The 20400-nt window shown below is 39.3% G+C and overlaps 1 long non-coding RNA gene across 3 annotated transcripts in view; it reads right to left on the bottom strand.

The window, feature by feature from the left end:
- Positions 1 to 20400, bottom strand: part of LOC123603067 — an 85195-nt gene that overhangs the window by 15365 nt on the left and 49430 nt on the right. Inside the window, exons 2-5 of one of the 3 annotated variants that reach the window (XR_006714722.1) lie at positions 17009 to 17095; positions 10131 to 10244; positions 8445 to 8573; positions 419 to 644 (exon numbers count right to left, since the gene is read on the bottom strand). This is a non-coding gene — a long non-coding RNA (uncharacterized LOC123603067). Of the gene's footprint in view, positions 1 to 418; positions 645 to 8444; positions 8574 to 10130; positions 10245 to 17008; positions 17096 to 20400 lie in introns of those variants that run through there. The other 2 variants (XR_006714721.1, XR_006714720.1) reach the window with 2 other exon arrangements.

Here is a 20400-nt window from a genome sequence, read left to right as displayed (position 1 = left end):
CAGCGAGTCTAGACAGCAACCAGTCCACCGGGAAGGAGAAGGCTCATCCAGAACATACAGGTTGAAGCAAAAGTCAAAGTCTCAGGCTTTTCTCAAGTGTTCGACTGAGTTGAGAAGTTCTTTTCTCCTCTTGTTTTTTCCTTCTCTCTCACACTTCTCTCCCTCGCTCTCTTGGCTCTGTCAATTGTCTCAATAACCAAGCAAATTTAAAAGTCGACAATTACTGGGGCGCCTGGCTGGCTCAGTTGGTAGAGCATACGACTCTTAATCTCAGGGTCTTGAATTCAAGCCCCACGTTGAGTACAGAATTTTCTTAAAATAACAACAACAACGACGACATTAACAACAACAATAAAAGGAGAAAATTGTTAACTTCCAGAAAAGCTAATTATACGTGAAGGGAAAGCAGAGAATACTGTGAGACTCAGCTATGTTTAATAATATCTACATAGACATACTGATTTTAACATTGAACACCAATAGAACCAAAAATATTGTCAGAGTGAAGAGAAAGTGAAATAGACACACATTTGTGAGCTGTGTAGGTTGGGGATGGCGGAGGGAGTCTGGTTGAGGTTTGAAAAGTGGATCAGTGAATTCAGCATTCCCTTTCACAGTAAGAAGTGAAGTGATAATGTCCAAAACTGCAAAGGGAAAACAAAGCTTAATTAGCAGAAAAATCCTCTTGCTGGAAAATAAAGATGTAAACACCAGTAAAAGCTGCTCAAAATGTTGGGTACTATCCACTCTGGAAGTGTGAATCAAAAGCTGGAAAGAGGAAAGCTGAGGATTGCTGTTACAAGCTGGCAGAACTCATCATACTTAGAGTCAGTATGTATCTTGGACAAAAATAAAGATTCAAATTTTAAATAAGAACACTCTCTAAATTCCCCTCCCCTCAAATTACATTACTATTGCCACTAAAATTCCATTGACTTTATAAATGATTTAGGGAGAAATGACATCTTTATATAAATTCTGAATATTTCTTTCTAAGAAGATGGTTAGGACTTCTTTTTTCATCCTCAGAGTTTTACCATTTTCTTGTTATGGGTCTTGGGTGTTTCCTGTGCTTTGTATCAAGGCATGTTACATTATCTTTTGCTGTGATGATGACATTTTTTTCCCACTAAACAACTGTTGCTAATATATTTTAAAAAGCACTCCCTATATTTTGTAACTTGCCACCGGACTGCATGCACACTTCTAGCATTTTTGTGACTGGATATCTTCAGTAATTATCATCGTTATGTGACAATTTTCCATCCCATGCATAGGACTCTTTTGTTTCCCCGATGCTATTGCATTGGTTACAACTTGTTGAATACAGCTTTAATGATGGAATGAGTAGTTATATATTGCTCTCGACTGGAAAAAAAATACTTCTGGTTTCCCCCAACATGAGTATTATTTTCTATTGATTTCAGATAGAAATCTGATCATCTGTTTATTCTCTATTATTTTCCCTATCTAAGTACTCTCTTATACCTCGGCATTAACATTTTTTTAGTTGTCTGTTTTCCTCCCTACAATGCATGTTTCTAATGGTACAGGATCAGTGTCTGCTTTTATCCCAGAACTGAGAATAAGGCCTGGCTCTAAAAATTTGTCGAATGAATGACTCAGTCAGTGATGGGCAGGGTGCTAGAAAATCAGGTGCTTCTTTGTCTCTTTTAGCGTATGAAAGGCATTAATACTTGTCATACTGTTAAACCACTCTTGCATTTATGGACTACACATTAATTACTTCATTGTGGTGTACTAACTGGATTTCCTCATATTTTATTTTATTTTTAAGTGGTTCTTTATTTCTGAGAGAGAGAGAGAGAGAGAGAGAGAGAGAGACAGAGCGAGCGTGAGGGTGAGGAGGGGAGGGGCAGAGAGAGGGACACAGAATCCAAAGCACACTCCAGGCTCTGAGCTGTCAGCACAGAGCCTGACACAGGGCTCAAACTCACAGACGGTGAGATCATGACCTGAGCTGAAGTCGGACACTTAACCAACTGAGCCACCCAAGGTGCACCTCCTAGTATTTTATTGTAAATGTCTGCATCTGTGCCTCTGAGTATGAACTGTGGCTTTGTTGGAGTTACGGCTTATCTTTGTCCGCTTTGGTTTCAGGATGTTAGCCGTATTAAAATAATTAAAATATTTCATGTGTTTGCTCTCTAACAGTTTTAAAATAATGTGGATTAGCTGCTAAGTTAAGACCATTTGCCAGGAAAATAGTCCGCCTCTTGATGCTTCTTCAATGTCTGCAATCATTAGTGGTCTGTTGTGTTTCATTGTTCTTTGTTATACAGGATGTATAGGAGCATGCTTTCATTATAATGAGTTTAAGGTGTACCTAAGGGTAAAGACTAAACATGTGAGGTTGTATCTCCTCCACCACAATCCAGAGTTAGCCAGGGATCACAGTTAAGTACTATTGTTTCCATATTTTTCCTACGCCCTTCCATGTTTACCAGCATGTGTGTGCACGGGTGAAATAATACAGGGAGGAACTGTCTTGAAACATTTACTTTTTTTTTTTTTAACCTTCCTTGGAGAGTTACCACCTATCTATAATTTAAAATATGAAATACACAAGGACATCTGGCTGGCTTTAGCGCTGGAGCATGCAATTCTTGATCTCAGGGTTTTAAGTTCGAGCCCCACATTAGGTATAGAGCTTGCTTAAAAATGAAATCTTTGGGGCGCCTGGGTGGCTCAGTCGGTTAAGCAGCCGACTTCGGCTCAGGTCATGATCTTGCGGTCTGTGAGTTCAAGCCCCACGTCGGGCTCTGTGCTGACCACTCAGAGCCTGGAGCCTGTTTCGGATTCTGTCTCCCTCTCTCTCTGACCCTCCCCCCGTTCATGCTCTGTCTCTCTCCGTCTCAAAAATAAATAAACGTTTAAAAAAAAAAAATGAAATCTTCTAGGGGTGCCTGGGTGGCTCAGTCAGTTGAGCGTCCGACTTCAGCTCAGGTCACGATCTCGTAGTCCGTGAGTTCGAGCCCTGCGTCAGGCTCTGGGCTGATGGCTCGGAGCCTGGAGCCTGCTTCCGATTCTGTGTCTCCCTCTCTCTCTGTCCCTCCCCCATTCATGCTCTGTCTCTCTCTGTCTCAAAAATAAATAAACGTTAAAAAAAAATTAAAAATAAAATAAAATCTTCTAAAAAAAATAGGAAATACACATACTTCATCCTTTTCATTACTTGTATAGTATTCAACATTATGGGTTTACCAGAATTTATTTAACTGCTCTTCTAATGATCAGTGTTTGGCTTGCCCCTTTTTCACGATTATATACAATCCTGCTGGGATCATTTTCACACACAGACCTTTAGTCCATGTGCACATGAAATATTCTTTAGAATAAACTCCTCAACATGGAATTGCAAAGTCAACAAAGATAGACAGTTTGTATGTTAATAGATACTGGAAAAGTTGCCCTCCAAAGAATATTTTGTCATCCTACCCTCCTACCAGCAAAGTGTCATTTACCACATCCTTACTAACCCTGGGTATTATCAAGCTGTAAGATTTTTGCTAAATTGATGAGTTAAAATCCCTTAAAATGTACCACCTTAATTTATATTTCTCTACCAATGAGGTTGAACACTTTTATAGAGCATATTGAATACCTGTGTTACTTTACATATCCACTTTTTTTTTAATTTTTTAAAGCTTATTTATTTATTTTGAGAAAGGGGGGGGCAAGAAAGTGGGGGAGGAGCAGAGACAGGGAAAGAGAGACTCCCAAGCAGGTCCACACTGTCAGCACAGAGCCTGATGTGCGGCTCAAACCCACGAACCCATGAGATCATGACCTGAGTCGAAATCAACAGTGAAATGCGCAGCCAACTGAGCCACCCAGGCAGGCACCTCCCACCCCACTGTTCTTTTTTTTTTTTTTTTTTTAAGTAAACTCTTTGTCTCATGTGGGGCTTGAACTCAAAACCCCAAGATCAAGAGTTGTGTGCTCTACCGACTGAGGCAGCCAGGCACCCCCAGTGTTCATTTTTCTATCGGAGTGTTTATTTTTTTCCTATTGATTCATATTGGTATTAATCCTCTGTTAGTATCATGCAGACATTCTCAGGCTGTATGTTGTCCGTTAATGTTGTTATTCTTTTTAATTTTTATGTATTTAAATATGTCATTTTTTTATGACTCTCATGTTTTCTATCTTGCTTAAACAGCATTTCTTCATTCCACACTTATTTTTTTTCTATACTTTCATCTAATACCTTAATGTTGAGTTTTTTGAGTATTATGCAACGTATGTGTACATTTCTTTCAGAATAAACAACTCATCACCCCAGGTGTATTTCTTTCAAAATTGATAACCCACCAATCTTTGCCCTGATTTAAGAAGTAATCTATATTCTTCCTACTGATTTATTATCTTTATGATTCATAGCAGCTAACACTTACATAGTTCTGACCATATTCCAAGCCGTCTTCTAAGGGCTCTTTGTATATTAAGTTCTTTAATCTTCCCAACAACCCTCGTATATGGGTGGTAAATGGTCACTATTTTACACAGAAGCCAACTAAGACAGAGAGTTGAAGTAACTTGCCCAAGAATGCACAGCGACTTCAGCCTGGCTTCAGATTCAATGTTCCCAACAAGGCCAAATCCCAGTGTACAGACTCATGTTTCTAAATTCTATACAGTCTTCCTCGTGACTATCTCTGCCTACACCTGCACCAATCCTACACTACCACAATTCTATTTTCAAATGTGTTTTAATTCTGCAGGAGAAGTTACTACAATTTTTTTCCTCTCAGATTTACAGGCTGTTACTTGCTATTTTCTTCTATCATGTGACCTATAGAATCAGCTTAAGTTTCATATATAATGAGAAGGATTGCACTACAGTTCTGTATCAACTTGGGAAGATTTCTATCTCAAAAATAGTGTCTTTCCATTTAGGAAGGGACTACCTGCATTTACTGGGTTGTTTATTTTTTTTTTCCTACACCTTCATTTAAAAAACAAAAGTAGGTTTGTTTATTTATTTTGAGAGAGAGTGAGAGAGAGCAAGCAGGAGAGGGGCAAAGAGAGAGGGAGAGAGAGAATTCCAAGGAGGTTGCGCACCGTCAGCACAGAGTGAGATGCTGGGCTCAAACTCACGAAGTGTGAGATCGTGACCTGAGCTGAAACCAAGGGCCAGAAGCTTAACCAAGTGAGCCACCCACGCACCCCTTGCCCACAGCTTTATAGTTTTTCTTTTGGTGAGATTAAGTTCCTTTTTCTCTGTTTCATTTTTTTAATGTATTGCTGATAATATATAAGAAACCGCTGATTTTGCTTTTGATTTACCTAAACCTCATATTCAATATTGTACTGATTGTAGTAAATTTTTTTCTTGGATTTCTAAGACAATCTCTTGTTTGCAAATAATTTTATCTGTGTCTTTCCTTTATAGTATATACATATATATATACATACGTATATATGTATATATATTATTCTTTTCTGTCTTACTGCATTAGTTAGACTCTCCATTACAAGATTAAATACCAACAATGCTGGGAGCAAATTTATCTTAGGAACATTAGTAGGAACGATTGTAATGTTTTATATCAAATATTTGCTCTTGGTTAATGCTAACGTTTATCAGCTTAAGAAAGTTTCCTTCTATTGCAAGCTTGCTGAGAGTTATTGTTTACTTGTTTTTAATCAAGAGTGATGATTGAATTTTAGCAAATGCATTTTCTCCCATATTGAAATGTCATGAGTTTTACCTCCTTTGATCTATTTATATAGTGAATTACATTAATGGATTTCCTTGTGTTGAGTCATCCTTGCATTAAAAATAGTTATATGTGCCAGGAGCTATGTCAAACACAGTAATTAGATGGATACGCATTTGAAACTGTTGTGTCTTCTTAATGAATTGACCTTTTTTTATTATGAAATTTATTATTAACTGGAATATTTAGTGCATTCTCAGTCAATATAAGTATTAATATGGTTGTGTTGAATTCTATCATCTTGCAATTTGCTTTTTATTTGTCCCATATCATGTGTGTTTCTTTGTTCTTTCTGGCCTTCTTGATCCAATAAAATATTTTTTAGTACTCCATTTTATTTGCTTTTTGGTTTGTGTGTGTGTGTGCGTGTGTGTGTCTATGTGTGTTTATTAGTGATTGCTCTAGGAATTCGAGTATATATCCTGAGCTTGAGTCTACTTGTAATTAATATTATAACATTTCATGTAGAATATCCGAATCTTTTAAGGGTAGAATTCCACTTAACCCCCTGCAATTCTTTTTTTTTTTTTTTTCAACATTTATATTTATTTTTGGGACAGAGAGAGACAGAGCATGAACGGGGGAGGGGCAGAGAGAGAGGGAGACACAGAATCGGAAACAGGCTCCAGGCTCCGAGCCATCAGCCCAGAGCCCGACGCGGGGCTCAAACTCACGGACCATGAGATCGTGACCTGGTTGAAGTCGACGCTTAACCGACTGCGCCACCCAGGCACCCCTACCCCCTGCAATTCTTAATGCTATGGACATGTGTTATCATTACATATGCTAAAAATATCACAATGCATTGTTCTTACTTTTGCTTGAACCAATCGAGTATGTTAAGGAAACTTAAAGGTAGGAAAATAAAATTCTTATTTACCATTCCCAATTATGTTCATTCCTTAGTATCATCCTAAATTTTATCTTCAGCCCAATGAACTTTCTTCGCCATTTCTTTTAGCTCCATGACTACTGGAGCTAAATTGTATTAAGTCAAATTGTATTAAGGTATAGTCCTTTCAAGATATTTTTTTTTTTCAACGTTTATTTATTTTTGGGACAGAGAGAGACAGAGCATGAATGGGGGAGGGGCAGAGAGAGAGGGAGACACAGAATCGGAAACAGGCTCCAGGCTCTGAGCCATCAGCCCAGAGCCTGACGCGGGGCTCGAACTCACGGACCGCGAGATCGTGACCTGGCTGAAGTCGGATGCTCAACCGACTGCGCCACCCAGGCGCCCCTCAAGATATTTTTTAACCTCTAATCTTAAAGATTATTTTGAGAGATATATTGCTTTTGGTTTTGTGACTTTCTTACATCTGTAGATTGATTTTTTTTCCCAATTTTGAATATTTAAGGTTATCATTTCTTCAAATAGTTCTGACCCATTCTTTTTTTCCTTGTCTTCAGAGATTTCAATTACATATAAGACAAGTGATATCATTCTACAAGATACAGAGGCTCTGTTCATTTTAGAAAATAGAAAATAAAATTTACTCTGTTGTTCAGTTTTGATATTCTCTAATTGATCTATTTTCAGGTTCTCATACTTTTTATTCTGCAGTATCCAATCTCCTCTTAAGCCACTGAGGGAAATTGTTATTTCTAGTATTTTCAATTGATAGTTTTGTACAGCTTGTATTACTGAGATTTCCCAACCTGTTCATTACGTCCATTTTTTGTCTTTAAATCCTTGAACATGCTTACAATCACCATTTTTAAACTGTGTTCTAGCTCCAAAATCTGAGCCGTTTTCAGGATCTCTTTTGGTTGTCTGTTTTTTAATCTTGATTATGAATACCATTTTCCTGCTTCTTTGCATATGTATTAATTTTTATTGCATGCTGCATGTTACAAATGATATATTGTACAGCATCTGGATTATCTTGTCTCTCGTTTAAAGGTGTTATGTTTGGGGGCGCCTGGGTGGCTCAGTAGGTTAAAGGTCTGACTGTTGACTTTGGCTCAGGTCATGATATCCTGGTTCGTCAGTTTGAGCCCTGTGTGGGCCTTGGTGCTGACAATGCAGAGCCTGCTTGGGATTCCAGGAATGCTCCTCTCCTCTGTGTACTCTCTCTCTCTCTCAAAAATAAAAAAATAAAAAAACGTTTTTTTTTAAGGTGTAATGTTTGGTTCTGGCCAGCAACTACATAACAGGTTCATTCTTTTAATCCTTCAGGCTTCATTTTACGCTTTCTTTGGGCAACTCTATATTGATTTTGACCTCAATTCTAGGATATGCTCCTACTCCTTATTCCAAAAGAGTGGCCTTCCTGGGGTCTCAGTTGAATGCCCCGTGTGCTCAATGAAGTCTTTCCACCATCGTTGGGTCAAAACTCCAATATATTTTGGCACTACATGACTTTTGGCATTTCCATTCATTTCTTAGTGCCACAGCAGCTGTGGTCTTGCAGAATCAAGAGGTCTTACAGAATCTTACCCTGTACAGGCAAAGCCCAGAGCAGCTCTTAGCCAGAGGTAAGAAGAATCTCCACACAGACTTCTGACATTTCCCTTCTGCAGAGCTCATTTGTCTCTGGAATTCTATCCTGTGAATCCCAACTGCCTCTTCATGCCCTCTACTGCCATTTCTGTCTCCTCGGCTCAGTACGACTTGATGTTCTTCACCAGGGCTCTTCACTTAGTGCCAGTTCAGCAAACCGCCCCCAGACATAAAATCAGGTTGGATGTGGTACTCACCTCATTTATTTCCTGTCTTGCTGAGGCTGGAGTCCTGCACTCTTTCACTCTTTTCCAGTGCCTAAAAGTAGTCACCTCACATGTTTTGTTCAGTTTTAGAGAAAGGTAAATCCGTTCTTCCATCATGGCCTTGAAGTTGTAATAGAGAAACCTAATTGGTATTTCTCTAAATCTCAGTCTCATGCTCTCATTCTCTCTCTCTCTCTCTCTCTCTGTCACACACACATACACACTTTGCCATCCTTTGAAATAATAATGCTTCCCTTTTTTTCTTTCTTTTCCAATGGCCTCAGTTTAAATTGGTTTTGTTTAATGTTTTTAAATGTGTTTTAATTTATTCTCCATTAATGTCAAGAATGAAGTCACCGATACAGACCCTCCTGGTTCGACAAGAAAAACTTCATCACACTTTACTCTCTCCTTCTCCACCTCTCTCTCTCTCTCCCCCTCCCCCATCTTTAGGAGGTTTTTAAAATTATATACATTTTTCTGTTTAAAATTCTTTGTTATAAATTGTACATAATTTCACAACCACATTACAAGCGATTCTCTAGATTTTCATCTACGTTTTTCTTGCTCGCTGCTCTTTTTTTCCTAAAACATGTCTGTGTCTTTATTAAATTCTTTATTTTGATTAACTTTTGCTTGAAGGTCTACTTTAAGTTCTGTTTTTCCAAAAGCATACACAGGTCATCTAATTTCTGAATTCTTTTAAATCTGAGCCAGGCTTTCATTTGCCTTTGCATTTAGACAAGAGCTTGGCTTGGAATATAATTCTTGAAACTTAACACTTTTTTTCCCAGAAATCTATACATTTTCTCTAAGGTTTTCTAACGTTAATGTTGCAAATAAGAAGTCTAATGTCATTCAAACTCCCCCCACCCCCACCCCTGCTTTGGTGACTTTTTTCTCCCAGCTGACTGCTTCCTCCTGACTCGTTCATACCCCCTATGTCTACGCTAACCCTGCTCCATATAAAAGGCTGACTGGTTCAATTCAGAGAAGCTGCCTTCTTTTGTTTACTTGATTATTACTTCTCATTCAGCCACTATTTTCTCCTTCCGGAACCCACAAAATCATGGTACTACTTCTCATACTTCAACATTTCCTGCCTCTTGAATTTTCTTTCTTGAATTCCCCAATCTTAAAGGTTATGCTCTGCGTATTCTGGAAGAGTGTCCTGTACCTACTCTTCTTTTTATTGCCAAGATTTGTTTTTTGTGTCTCAACATGTATGTTTTTGTGGAAGTTTGCACTTAAGAAGCTCAAAAAAGGATCCTTGTGAATCTAATTAAGAAAATGACCTCCCCCAACCCCAAAGTTCTTCCCTTTATTCTACAGGAGGTCTGTTTTACTAGAGATTATTGTATCTGAAAGCTCATGTCTGATCCTCCCCATTTGAACTACTGAATTCCTTAATGTATCTGGAAATTTTTCTCTCATCCTTACGGAAGAATTAGTTGTGTGTGTGTGTGTGTGTGTGTGTGTGTGTGTGTGTGTTTAGGTTTGTTTGTTTGTTTGTTTGTTTTGAGAGGGTGGAGAACCTGAGATCATGACCTGAGCTGAAATCAAGAGTCAGACACTTAACTGATTTAGCCACCCAGGCACCCCAAGAGTTAGTTGTTCCAGAACAGACAGTCAAAACGTGAACAGTGGCTCATCAGTGTCCCCTTTATTCACTCCTACCTGTTGCAATGCCGGTTACACTCCTCAGCTTCATAGATGCGGTGACAAGTTTCCAACAATAATACACAAATGATACTTTTATACTCCTTTTACACTCCTTGGGACTGTTCCTTTCTGAAATGGGAAAAAGGAAGGGATCAAACAGGTGCAAAGGATATCATCTTTGTCACACAAGTTTCTCTTTCTTTTCCTTAGACCATGACAAGAGAAATTTTGTTTGCATTATATTAAGAAAAAATAAAATTCTTTAGGAGAAAAAAAATGGCTATACTACAAGTTCTTTCCTTAAGGAGAAGCAGAGAAGTTACTTTGATGTCTCATTCTTACTATGCAGTGGGGTGGGGAGGCAGGGTATGAGATCTTAAGTTACTTTCCCGCCACTAAAAGCCTTCTGAAATACTTTCCTTGGAACAACCTCTCACAATCTTGAATTTGCTGTGGACTTGTGTGTCCAACTGCCTAAACAAGGACAGGGAAATATGCCCATGAAAGTTAACCTTTGTTGAATGCAACCATGAGGTAGAAAAAACACTGGGAACATCTGTATTTTATCCTGCCAATATGTTCTCTCTTATTCTAGAAGCACAGGATGTCTTTACTCTGTCAGCTGCAAAAATATTATCTCTCTGCAGGAATGAAACAAGTGTGGAATATATATTATGCTACCACATTACACGCATACCTAAGCAGAAAACAAAGAAAATAGCCATTTAATATATAACTCAATTTTGTCTCCAGGGACAGATAAAATTTTTTATTATAATACCCAAATGGTACAGTACATAAATATACATGGGAAATGTGATAGGGCTAAGTCAGGCTCTTTTGCCTAGATGCTGATGGCTAAAAATTTATCATCTGACACCCATCCTAATCTTGCCTTCCCATAGACATGAAGTAGGCTATATTTTTTACAAGGGCCAGGAATTTGGGGCAAGAGAGACCAAACCCATCACCGTTTTTCAGCAGATCATTAATTTCTAAATGTGTGTGGAAAACAACCATTGGCTGTTATCTTACAGTTTCATTTCAAACATTATACCTTATACAGTTTACTTAATAAATAACCAAGAGAGTAAAAAAAAAAAATAATGACAGTAACTAAATTGGTAATTTAATAACTTCAGATGATTCTTGAGGCTTAGTGGTGTTTATCCTTTTTGAAATCAATAACTTTTCATTTGGAATCTTAAATCCACTTTAATGAGCATTCTGCTGGCAGTAGTTTTATTTAGGATATGAGCTTATACAAACAAAAGTAATAGAGGCTTTTTCCTAGATAACAATTTACAGTGAACTCTGCAGATCACATGACTGATTGGAATCTATAAATCTCTGCAATTCCATTATATATGCTTCTCAAACATTTTAAATGCTTTTAACCAGAGAAGAGGTTATACAGGAAGAGTGTTCTCAACATGAGGGAACTTCAAGTTTCCCAGTGATTTGAAACATGTCTGAAATGGCTCTTCTAACACTGCGTCTATTTTTGAAAAAGCCCACGTAGAGCGACAACACCACTTTCTTAGAGACAACACGTGACAAGCCTGTGATAATGTCCCTTGCTTTTTGTGTAAGGTGCATGTGTTACCGAATTATCAAAATGAAACATTTACCAACACACAATAACCTATTCCTTTGTATCTTCCCATTAACTTACTCTAACTCTTACAACGTCTTCCGCATTGATTCCCTCTCTGCAAGAAAACCTTGGGGTCAAGCAATCTGCCCATATAAAACTAATTAGAAACACCTTCCATAAACCAAGGGGCTAAGTCTCTTGTCACCGTAATCCACATTACACTGCCTATGTGCCCCAGAGACTCAAGCAGTTCTGGAAGTCTCCACAGGGAACTCAGGAATGAAACTATGGCTTTTGGGCTCATGACTGTTCTCCGTGAGATGCCGTCGTCTGTTGCACTGATGTCGTCTCCTGGAAGCATTTCAAAGCTATCACGCCCTTCAAGCACCAAAACTGTGTTGCATTTCCTTCATAGTTTAAAAATCCTTTATAAAAACAATGATTTCACCTTTGGTTCTAATTCTGCTTTTCTCACAGCCTCAAAAACTAATGGGTGTCTCCCCACCTTGATCGTCTCGCAAGAGAGTTTTCTAACAAAACCCTCCTTAAGCCAAAAAAAAAAAAAAAAAAAAAAAAGCGCAGATTACACTAATAGATATCCAGGCAGACTCCAAACCCCAGTTTGGGCTGGGCTGGAGCCCCCTGCCCCATTTGTAAGTATCTGAAGTTCACCCCTGTATCAACGAATGACCTACTGTTGTTATATGAACACTCCCTTGCTGGGCATAACTCAAGGGCCCACCTGAGAATGAAGTTGACCCAGAGGAAAGCAAGTCAGGAGAGGAGGAGAGACCCCGACCCACCTCATCTGAGCTTGTGCAACCAGCATCCACCTTTGGTCTCCCCAGTTATGGGTGCCAATAAATTCCCCTTTTTGCGTAAGTCAGTTTGAGATTGGTTTTATGTCACTTCCAACTGAAACAATTTTGACTAATATGCTAATAATTACCAAGTTTTATTGGGTTGTATAAGTATCAATGCCTCAAGAACTTGAAATAACGCATCCCAGAGATTTCCAACCATGAAAACCACAGGCTGATGAGTGATTTAATTAAACATGTACATATAGATCACTCCCCAAACCGCACATAGAGAAATGAGGGAAGACAAATCTGAGGAAGGACAAAAACCTTGCAATTGAAACAACATATTAAGGAGAGGACATCTGCCCAATGTTTTGGACTGCGAAGATAAATGATTCCATTTTATGCTGTTATTAAATTGTATTACTCTTCATTAAAGTTAAATGCATTTAGAGGAATTAAGCTTATCAAAAACTTGGCAGTGTAATATAAGCGATGATTCTTTGTTTATTTGACGACATCCTCCTGTGGGTTGATTCACAATTTTAATTTTGGAAAACAGTATTTCCTTCATGGGGACTGACAGAATGATGTGAACTGCTGCATCATTTTGCATGAAGTCATATCGATTATGAAAGTAAACAGAAGCCAAGTGACTTAACCCATTTTTCAAGGAGCATTATGACAATAATGTGTCTATATTGTCAGAGGGGATCATATAAACTTCAGAACTGAAATTAGCCTCAGTGAAGGGGAAAAAAATAAAGACCTGGAATGAAGCTTCGGAAGAAAATACCTATCTTTTTTAAGTTAAGTACGATGGAACTCGGTAAAGATAAAAATTCTAAATATTTTTTAAGCCCGTGTCAGGCTCTGTGCTGACATTCTCAGAGCCTGGAGCCTGCTTCAGATTCTGTCTCCCTCTCTTTCTGCCCCTCCCCCACTAGCGCTCTGTCTCTCTCTCTCTGTCTCTCTCTCTCTCAAAAATAAATAAACCTTAAAAAATTTAGTTAAGTTTTTTTTTAATTCTCATTATTTTTACTGGAAAAAAAACCATTTTAAAAAGCATGTATTAAAAGTATGTATCAGTTACTAAGATCCTGCTATGGTGACCATGGTAAGCAAAACAAATACAAGAGAGAGCCTGAAACCTAGTGAGAGCAGAAAGCAGTAATCCAATCACAGAATTTTCATTGCTGTTGGGGTAAATATTACCAGAGACATGACATTACCTATCACCCTAGAAGCCCGTACCGGGGTTTCACCCTAAGCAGATAGACCAGGAAGGACTTGGCAAAGAATTGATGTTTGAAGAATGAGTAAGCAGTAAGTAGGTAAAGAGGGAGAAGAGGATCCTAGTGAGAGAGAGGAGCCACAGGTGGAGGGAAGAACACACAAGTGCATGTGTATGTGTGTCTATATGTGTGTGTCTATATATGTGTATATATGTATGTGTACATATCTGTGTATGTATACATGTACATGTCTATATGTGTGTGTCTATATGTGTGTGTGTCTAGGTGTGTGTGTTTGTCTATATATGTGTATATGTGTGTATGTATATGTGTATATATGTGTGTGTATGTATATGTGTGTGTCTAAATGTGTGTATGTATGTGTGTCTATATATGTGTGTATATGTGTGTCTATATGTGTGTATGTATATGTGTGTGTATGTGTGTGTGTGTATATGTGTATGTGGGTCTATATATGTGTGTGTGTATGTGTGTGCATGTGTGTATGTGCGTGTATGTGTGTGTGTATGTGTGTATAGGTGTGTGTATGTATATGTGTGTGTATGTATATGTGTGTGTATATATCTGCGTAATATATGTTTGTGTATATATGTATGTGTGTGTATCCACTTACTATACCATTCCCACACAGATCTTTTAAATTTATGAACATTTCAAACCCTCCAAAAAGTTGTGAGAACAGTACAATAATCACCAATTTGTCATTCACGCAGATTCACTAATTGTTAATATTTTATTAACTTTATAAACACACACACACATATCCTTTCTATGCTTGAAAGAGCAGTGGCATTCTCTTACACAATTATCACACTCAGGAGACTTAACATTATCTAATATGCAATGCATATTCAAAATGACCTGTTTGTCCCAACAATGTCCTCTACAGCTGTTTTTTCTCCTGATCCAGAATCCAAACAAGGATCATACATTGCATTTCATCGTCCTGGCTCCATCAATCTTAAAGAACTCCTTGGCCTTTCTGTCTTTCATGACACTGATGCCTTTGAAGAGTCCAGGCCAGTGACTATGCAGGAGGTCCTTAAATGTGTGTTTGTCTGAGTGTTTCCTCATGGTTAGATTCAGGTGAAACATTTTAGCACTACTATCACATAGATGATGTTGCATCCTTCTCGATATGTCACATCAGGTGCCATATGATGTCAGGTGTGCCGTTATTAATGATGATCCTTTCAGTTTTTCCACAGGTTGATTTCATATCCTGTGGCCATAATCCATTACTGAAGAATCCAGACAAGGACAGCAAAATATAATTTCTACTTCCCCACGAGGCATCTTAATGCCAAGAGACATTAACACAGGTCATTTATACAGACAAAGCTTTGTCGGTTTTATTCACGAAAGGTGCATATAGATCACAAACACACAGTGACAGGGAATGAATCTTCTACGGCACCTCGACAAAACGGGTGCACTTGGGAGGAAGAATGGTGAGAAGAAGCAAAGCTTGAAGGTGAAGCCCAAGGCCTCAGGAGCCAGACTGTACGGGACACCACCCTGGCTCTGCCACTCATCACCTGTGTGACTTTGGGCAAGCTACCCACCCCTTCTATCTCTGCTTGCACATCTGTAAGTGGGCAGTCAGAGAACTCACCTTACGTGGTTGTCGGGAGCCTGAGTTCCTACCACACACGACAAGGTGTAATGATGATTATGTTTCCAGTGAAGGACCACTAACTTAGCTCCCTGAGTTGACTAAAGGAAGACCCTAGGTCTTCCTTATTAAAAAAAATATATTACCTGAAATTTGGACCCTGTTAGTAATATAATCTGGTAAAAATGTCTTCACGTTTGCATAAAATCACTAACATCATCTAATGAAAACTACTTAGGACACAAGAGTTTTGATTTTAACGATGAGATGACAAATGTTAAAACATTTCCCAAATCATAAGCAATAATCTTAACAATAAAATGTCTCCAGTGCCATTTCCTGTGGAGTATTTGATTACCTCCTGTTTCTCAGGGATATATGTGTGACCTGTGTCTGGTGTGAAAGCATATATATAATACTGTCAATCCCATGGAAGGATCTCAATCACAGAAAGTGTCCTGCTCAGAGATCGACTCAAAAATATAGTCTAGTATTAAGATCACTCTTAAATCTGACAATCACAACTTGGTTTTCAAATTTCAAAGATATTTTTCTGATTAGGAAATTCAGCCACAGTATCTTTACCCACCGTCTTATGTTTATTTGTGTGCAGGATGGTGCTGATTCTGGGAGCCCTAGGCATTGTCCTTGATCTTACCCCATTACCTCTTTTTGAAAAAATTACTTTCTTTTCCCTGTAGTATTTGTACCGCTAGTCATTCGTGGCTTAGTAAGATTAATTTTTAATATACTTTTTTCCCTTTGGTGTAATAATTATATTATCAAATAGGAAAAAAGAGCTATCCTTAACTTTCTATTTTTAGGATTTGAGTTTCTCCTAAAATGCGTAACCATAGTAGAGTTCCTCTTTATTTTATTTTTTTTCTTAACAAGGGTAGAAACATTTTAAACTTCTAGAAGGGACATGTTATTCTTTTAAGAAAAAGGGGATCAAGGATCAACTGACCTACATCAACACTTTAAACAGAGAAAAGAAAAACATTTAAATCAGTAACACAATATTTATATTTACCATGTCATAGCTAGTTCAGGAGAAGATAAGGCAGGGTATAAACATCTAGACAAAACAGAAACAGAGGAAGGGAATGGCAAGAAGCAAGGAGAGATAAAGTGATAAAGGGAAAGGCAAAGTCCAACACTGCTGACCCCTGCATTCCCAAGTTTCCCTCTGCCCAAGGCTCAGGGTTAGCGCCCTCATTCCTTCCATCACTCTCAGGCTCACTTCCCTAAACATCGCCCTCTGATCTTCCCCCCTGCCCAGAAACCCAGACTTCAATCATTACATCGCCAACTCAGCCTACCTACCTATACCCCAAACATCCACTGCAGATTTTCTTCTTTTCCTTCTTTCCTTTATTTCTCATCTGTGTCCTGCCCTTTGTCAAAGTTAACTTTGATCCATTTCACAGGCATTAGTTTTACAGTCACAAAACCCGGATGTACAAACATGAAATTCCCTTTATTTCTTCAAAACTGGCAAAGCTCACGAGTCCCCACTTCCACAGATGGGGGAATACCTAACTCTGACAACTGAAGGCACACTCGGGGCATTTCTGAGTTCCGTGGGGTAAATATGTCATCAATGTAAAATTCACACTCACCCCCTTCTGTTCTTTCCATCAATCCTCTAAATTGGTAATAATTATAAGGATGGAACAGCATGTGCTACAGAGAATAGGGAGATCAGCCTAGAGAAGACAGTAAAATAGTCAAGTAAGTGTCCAGTTACAACACAGATGAGTTTCCTGAAAATGTTATGGGAGTACGGAGTGAATTTAAAGAAGGAGGGGCAGACAGAAGCAATAACTCAGCCACAAGGGGCCAAAGACATCTTCTGAGAGGAAGTGTGTTTTGTTTTGTTTGGTTTGCTTCTGTTTTGTTTGTTTCCAAAATTGTATTCATTCGTTTTGAGAAAGAGAGAGAGGGAAGGAGGGAGGGGGAGAGACAGACAGAGAGAGAAAGGAAGGGCAGAGAGAGGGGGAGAGAGAGAACCGCAAGCAGGCTCTATGCTGTCAGCTCAGAGCCTGACCCGGGGCTCAAACTCATGAATTCTGAGATGATGACTTGAGCTGCGATCAAGAATCTGATGCTTAATGGATTGAGCCACCCAAGGGCCCCTTAAGTTTTATCTTCCAGGGTGAGTAGGAGTTAGTTTAAGAAGATGGGAAGGAAGTGTCAGGGCGCATGAGCTAAGGTGCGGAATACTGGGAGAGTGCGACATGCTTGGGAGATGAAGCAGCTCTGGAATGTCTAGGGCACAGCCAATGTTCAGAAGAGCAGGTAGGAGGTGAATCTAGAGAGAATGAAGAGACCGTATGTCAAGCCCAGGAACCGGGATCATACTCTCTAGCCCTGGAGTCAGCACGCTGGACATGAAGTCCCAATCAAGCCTGTTGCCTGGTTCTGTAAACAAAGTTTTATTGGACACAGCTACGCTCATCTGGTCAGATCTCATCTGTGGCTGCTTTTCTGTCACCACATCAGAGTTAAGTCATTTTGACAGAGACTGTATGGCCACCAAAGCCTAAAGTATCTACTATCCAGCTCTTTATCTGATAGTTTGCTGACCCTGCTCTAGCCCACCTGAGTGATACACGCACCCTTTTTAAAACAAAGAGTTCAGGGGCGCCTGGGTGGCGCAGTCGGTTAAGCGTCCGACTTCAGCCAGGTCACGATCTCGCGGTCCGTGAGTTCGAGCCCTGCGTCAGGCTCTGGGCTGATGGCTCAGAGCCTGGAGCCTGTTTCCGATTCTGTGTCTCCCTCTCTCTCTGACCCTCCCCCGTTCATGCTCTGTCTCTCTCTGTCCCAAAAATAAATAAACGTTGAAAAAAAAATTTATAAAACAAAGAGTTCACATAGACCTGAAGTGCCACTTGGGTATCGTTAGCATATTGCTGTTTAGGTTTGTACAAACCTCAAACTACAGGTAAGCATCTTTTAAATTACAGGCAAACTAACATTACATTTAAACTAACAAAGATAATAATATTCAGGGTGCCTGGGTGGTCCAGTCAGTTAAGCGTCCAACTCTTGGTTTTGGCTCAGGTCATGATCTCACAGTTTGTCGTTGGGCTCTGTGCTGACAACGTGGAGCCTACCTGGGATTCTCTCTCTCTCTCTCTCTCTCTCTCCCTCGTTTTCTATCCCTCTCCTGCTTGTGCACTCTCTCTCTTAAAATAAATAAATAAACTTAAAGAAAGACAGCACTCAAATTGATGGTATTCATTCAACATGACCAATGATACCATTTCTACAGAAACAAACTTCCACTCCTAACATCAGACTCGCTCTACCAGGACAGGTTATTTGGAATTCAGCAACTTATACCTCTAGGGCCACAGTTTTACTTATTTGAACTAGCAGGAAACCTTTGTTAAAATAACAAAATACAGTGCCTTCATTGAACTTTATATGCCCCAAATGCCTCATATTGGAAGACAAAGTCCCTCTGCCTTCTTTTTTTTCCTGTAGGCTATTGATAATTATAGTAATGCCCGTTGGTACAATAAAAAACACAAACACCTACATAGGCAATGAAATCAATTGTCGGCACTCACTACTAAGGCAGCCATTCAGGTGATCCACAATTGTTTACATTTTTAAAATGTCATCTAAATGAAAACACAGTAATTGGAAAATATCGCAGAGAGCTGCACATCCTAGATTACATGTGAAGCCATTCATGAAATGAAATAAAACATGGGATACTTATTGTGGCAACAAAATAGCTAAACACAGCTAGTCCAAACTGGGTGAGCCCAAGAAGTGGCAATGGATTCAAGACAAGATGACAAATATGAGAATACGTGGCATACTACCTGGACAAGATTATAACATCAAATGGTTGTGGGGAGGAAGGAACATGAGGGAGGTTTCAGGAAGGACTCCCGAAACCTGGGAATGTATACTCATTGATATGAGTGACACAGAAGACGAGAAAGTTTGGAAGGGACAGACATTAAGTTTACTCGGGCATGCTGAAATTAAGGCACCCATGACACTAAATCTGTAATGAAGAAAGGTACAGTGCAGAGCAGTCATGAGTGAGGACTGGCTCTGATATAAAGATCGGGGAGCGAGAAAGAAATGTGTTGTTGTTTTTTTTAATGTTAGTTATTTTTGAGAGAGAGAGAGAGAGTGTGTGTGTGTGTGAGGGCAAGCATGAGTTGGAGAGGGGCAGAGAGAGGGAGACAGAGAATCCGAAGCAGGCTCCGGGCTCTGAGCTGTCGGCACAGGTCTCAACACGGGGCTCAAACCCACAAACCATGAGATCATGACCTGAGCCGAAGTCAGATGCTTAACCAACGCGCGCCCCGAAGTGCTTGTTGATGTATCCACACAGAGAAGTAAAAAGTCAGAGGAGAGAAGGTACTAAAAGATGATTAATCAACAACTGGCCATTTGAGGCAGCTGTGTAAATAACTACACACATGCACCCCCAAACATAATCAATTCGGGATGATGTTCACTAATGGAGGAAACTGTAACATGCATCATATGAATTACCAATACAAAAATCACTTTTATGCCTTTGGACAGGTACACAGAGAAGAGTTTGCAGAAGATTTACTTTTGTTTGCTGAAACTTGGTTTGTTCTCCCAGAAGGCACACTAACTCGAACAAAAGGGCAAAATAATATGGAATGTGGCAGTCATGGCTAGGTGCCTACTTGATATCCATTCTCCTTTCTTCTTTACTAACAGAACCTTAATTTTTGTCAGGGTGGTAATGAGCCCAGCTGAAAGCTACAATTCCCAGCCTCCCTTGCATCTACGGATGGCCACGTGACACATTTCAGGACAATGAAATATAGGTGAAAGTCACCAGATGGGACTTTTGGGAAAGCCCTTGAAAAGGCAGGTAGCCTCGACTGACTAGATCCTTTGTCCTTGCCCTTCTTCCTGCCTGGATACATGATGTAATAAGTGGAGTGACCATATTATAACCTCGATGCCCCAAAAACAAGGTAAGGATTACTGAGTGGAAACATAA

The sequence above is a fragment of the Leopardus geoffroyi genome, chromosome A1, assembly GCF_018350155.1.
Source record: "Leopardus geoffroyi isolate Oge1 chromosome A1, O.geoffroyi_Oge1_pat1.0, whole genome shotgun sequence".
In the NCBI taxonomy this organism is placed as follows: domain Eukaryota; kingdom Metazoa; phylum Chordata; class Mammalia; order Carnivora; family Felidae; genus Leopardus; species Leopardus geoffroyi.
The sequence above is the reverse complement of the archived record's forward strand: the minus strand, read 5'-3'. Positions and strand labels throughout refer to the sequence as shown.